The sequence below is a fragment of the Malania oleifera genome, chromosome 5 (genome assembly GCF_029873635.1).
Source record: "Malania oleifera isolate guangnan ecotype guangnan chromosome 5, ASM2987363v1, whole genome shotgun sequence".
NCBI classification, from domain to species: Eukaryota; Viridiplantae; Streptophyta; class Magnoliopsida; order Santalales; family Ximeniaceae; genus Malania; species Malania oleifera.
This window is the reverse complement of record NC_080421.1, coordinates 76,171,049-76,175,550: the sequence shown is the minus strand read 5'-3', so window position 1 is coordinate 76,175,550 and position 4,502 is coordinate 76,171,049. Positions and strand designations below refer to the sequence as shown.

Sequence of the window (4,502 nt, the reverse complement as noted above, 5' to 3'; positions counted from 1 at the left end):
TTGAATAGGGATCGTTTGACGACCTATCATACCAATTATAGGTGGCTTTTACTTCCTCTTGTATAGGCTCAGGCTGGGATGGCGCATGTGGGAAATTGTAATATGAATTGGAAGGATTAGAGCAGATTGCACACACCTCTGCATAAGCCTATAGTTGCTGTGGTTACCTTAAGAACAAGCATTGATTTAACTTTTTACATATGCTGTTTAGAGTGAGTGCCAAGTCATGGTTTGAGGTCAACTCATAAACTCCCTTAGGTTTGGAAGCGGATGAATTGGGGGGTCTACGAGCAGCCACATTGTGTTGTTGAGAATTCTCAACTAAGTTCTCAAAGAGAACTCATGCCTCATTCTTATGCTTAGTGAGGAAAGTACCTCCACACGATGCATCAACCATCAACCTATCTCTCTTAACTAACCCTTCATAAAAGTTTAAACTAATTGCCACTTGGGGACCTAATGATGTGGGCATTTACGGAGTAGGTCCCTAAAGCGTTCCCAAGTCTCAAAAAAGAGTTCCCCATCTATTTGTGAGAAGCTCGTGATGGCTCTCCAAAGTTGGTTCTTCTTCTAAATTAGGAAGTACTTTTTCAACAATTCGTATTACATGGTGGCCCAGTTGGCCACTGAGTTCGGTTCTAAGGACGTCAGCTAGTATTTAGCTATTGGCCTTACAAGGCTAAACATCTTGTTTTAATGCTAACAAACAAGTAGAACTTAACATGCTTTGTTTAAGGGATGTATTTTCAGGACTCAATGATGAATGCAAGGTTAAAGAATTCATGAAAGCTTGTACTTCAAAGAAGGATGATTATATCAAGCTTGAGGCATGGATTAAAACTTGAAGATCATAAGAGCATTGATATAAAAGAAAAGCTTCAAGAATGAAAGCCCAAGTGATCAACATGGAAAGCTCAAAGAAAGATGAAGTAAGCATAAATACCTCAAGGAATTCAAGAATTGAAAATTTGAAAGAGTCTATAGGAAATGTCATGTAAGTACTTCAAAGAATTTCAATATGGATGCATGAAGCTCTTAGGTTAATTTATTGGACCTAGATACTTTTTAACATACTTGGAAAATATTTTTATAAGGTCAAAAAATGTTCCAAAAAGGTTAGAATCATTTTTGGAATGAAAAGTTCCAAAAAGAGGATTTCTCAAATGCTGTCAATTTTTCTACATCTGCATTGATGTACATTTTTATCCATCAAAAAATATTTATTTTAAAATGTGTTCAACATGAAAGTTTTATGATTTTCTCTTAGCTTTCATTTAACACAAATAATGGCAAATTTGGAGTTACACAAAAAACTTTATAATCAATCAACTGAAGGGTGCTCGAAGTTGACAGCTTGACAGACGATTGTCAAGAACTAGACAGCCGCCTGCCAGTGCACTTTGAGGCATCTATTTGTATTTGTACAGCTGACTGCCACCTTACTTTCCCTTTGGTTTAACTAGACAAATGACTGCCAAAAATGGATAGTCATCTGTCACGCGGCTGTTTTGAATTTTTTCATAACTGTCAAATTTTTAAATGAGGTTGTTTGGGGCTCAAAATTTGTGAAAACTTGGAGAATACTTCAAGTCACTTGGGGATAAAGTTACATACTTTTTAAAGTCTATAAATAAGCCTCAAATATCATTGAATCAAGGCACCAAGAATTCAAATTCTGCAAAAATTCAAAATCTCTCTCAATTGCTCTCAAATTCTCAAGACTCTCTCTTGCTCTCAATTTGCACGATGCTTACTGAGTTTTTGTTGATTTTACTCACGAATTTTGTGCTACAAATTCTAAATCTTTCAATCATTGAAATAATTAACTGGTGATATACTTCCTTCAACTTCAAGTTAAATTCCATATTGTTATTTACTTTGAAGTATATTATAGTTATGAATTGTTGTACTAATCAGCTCTTTGTGTGAGCAATTCTTTGTACACAAATATTTGATTTATTTCTCATATATTGATGATTCCAAAGATTTTTTGGATCGTTGGCTAAGTAAGCGAATATTGCTTAGAGAGACAGACTCTAGCCTAGTTAAGGAGTAACCAGACGAGGGGATATCGTTTGGAGAAGGCGGACTCTAACCTTAACCAAGGAGTGTTATAAAGGTATTTTTTCGCTCATCCAAGGAAGAAGTTTAGTGAATCATTTGGTGGTTTGCCAAAGGTGAGGACGTAGGCTGGGTATAAGCCAAACCTCGTAAAAATCTTCGTCTCACTCTTTCTTTCCATACTCTTTATTTTCCGTACATATTTAAATTGCGTAGATGGTTTAAATAGAAAATCATATGTACTACACATATTTGGGAATCAAGTAAACTTAAAGTTTAATTTTGATTTGGGTTGTAGAAACTGAAAGGGAGTACGTTGGTTAAACCATATATTGTGGAAACCATACGGGAGTACGTTACTTGGTTAACATCCCAAAGATAAATTAACTGAGAGTTTATTTGAATTCTGAATATTGGGAAGAGTGTGGATATTTTTTTGGTTGGATTTCATATTACACATCATATTAAAGAAGCAAATACATTACTATAGGGCTTGATTCAAATTTATAACCAGGGCTGACAACAAAAGCTGAAAGTTGAATTTAATATATTGATATATTGTGGTTGAATGGTTTAAAGTTTGAATGTGTTTATATTCCAAAGAGTGTTGAATCTTGCATACTTTCATTAATCTAATAGTGTTGCAGTTAACTCAAACTTTGCAAATAAATTGGTTGTTTGGTTTGGAGATTGTGCTTAATTGATTGGTTGTTTAATTGTGTTGTTGATTGGATAAAGGGAACTAAGTTATTGTGTGATTGACAAATTAAACAAACAAGTAAAGAATTGGTTCAAATAAATAAAATAAGTCTAAAGGATTCTTAAAAGGAATTAAAAGAAAATTTTAAAATCCAATTCACCCCCCCCCCCTCTTGAGACTACACCTTACTTTTCATTAGCCTTATCCTTTAAAGAGAATGGAAAAAGCCTAAGATGAAGAGCATCATTACTAAAATTGGGTATTCGAATGGTGGAGCAGATCTCCAAGAACTCATCCAAACGCTGATAAGGATTTTTGTAGAGTTCTCACAAAAGGTGGCTAGCATCGAGATGATCGAAGTCTTAATCTCGAATTGTGCTTCTTGAACATCCGGGAACCAAATGCAGGATGGCAATGTGTATGCATTAGGCACAAATTAGTCCCTAAGAGGCCAAAGTATTTACTCTCCCACCATAGGTAGGTGGGGAGCTCGGGTTTTGGGATTTGTTCAGCTGGAACTGGTGGTCGTTCAGCCATGAGTTTCAATTCAGACGACTCAGCAGTCTCAAGATTAAAGATAGGTTTCCTATAGGATCTACAAGATTTCTCAATCTCAAGGTCTAGGGGCACTATCTCAGGATCCAAAGAACGCAAACCAAACATACACACTTGATGCACACAGATTTAAGATTTCAAAATCAGTAAATAAAAATAAAAGTTGAAATAAAAATAAAATAAAAATAACAAAGCAACAATTTCCTAAAAGGGAATGTGGCTTGTAACCGTAGCTAAGTCCCCGCCAATGGCACCAAAATTTGGAAGGCTCGCCAAGGCTTGGGTCCTTAACTACCAAAAACAATATCTATAAAACCTAACTTAATCCCAAGTTCAGTAAAAAGTGGGGAAGTCGAGTGTTGATCCTCAGGGACTTAAAGCGCAGTTATCAAACCACTTCCAAACTAGTTTATTGTGGCCTTGTGTGAAAAAGAGTAAAAAGATTATATTTTCCAATGGTTGAAATCTAACCAACTACAGGAAAGCAATTAAAGTCTATGTTACCCTAATCCTACAAAGCGATGCTGAGGTCTAAATCAGATACTGGATGCCATGCCTCTGACTTTGCTCCTTCAAACTTTGATAGAAGTACTAACCCAAGAATCTCAGGGCAAAGCAGGAGAGGGTCATTCGAGGGCACAGGGTAGTAAGGGTGCACCAACCTTCCGGAGCACGTTTTGGAACCAAAGTATACCCTGTCTCAACGATCACGAACACCTCCGCGGATCCATAGCCAACTATTTCTCTCTAATTGAGACATAGTAGTGCTTATCCTTATATGCAACCTTTCATCATCCACACAATAGTAAATCAAAGCAAGTAAATGGAAAGTAGTAATTGGAAAGCAGTAAAAGAGAAAGGAAGTAAAAAGATCATCCCTTTAGTATTCATAACGTCTGTCACTAATTCCAGAAGGTATAAGAGAGTGATCATGAAATATACACAGAGAGCACATGAACACCACCGGTTGTCACAGGCCATCAAACACTTCACACACAAACCAAAACAGGAATTAAAATCTAATCTAACTAATCTACAATGGCTCTTAATGACATCTTAAGTCTGTCACTAACCTAAAAGAGGCAAAAGAGGAACTTAGAGCTCATATTTGAAACGATTATTTATAGGCTCTAGGGTTTACAAGGTTTGATTTTCAGTTAAGGAAAGTTTGCATCAAATCTCGCGC

The 4,502-nt window shown here is 36.1% G+C and overlaps 1 non-coding gene across 1 annotated transcript; it reads left to right on the top strand.

The window, feature by feature from the left end:
- Positions 1-454: 454 nt before the first annotated feature.
- On the top strand, positions 455-560 carry LOC131156797 (small nucleolar RNA R71). The gene has a single exon (XR_009137070.1). It is a non-coding gene; the product is annotated as a small nucleolar RNA R71 (small nucleolar RNA).
- The last annotated feature ends 3,942 nt before the right edge of the window (positions 561-4,502 follow it).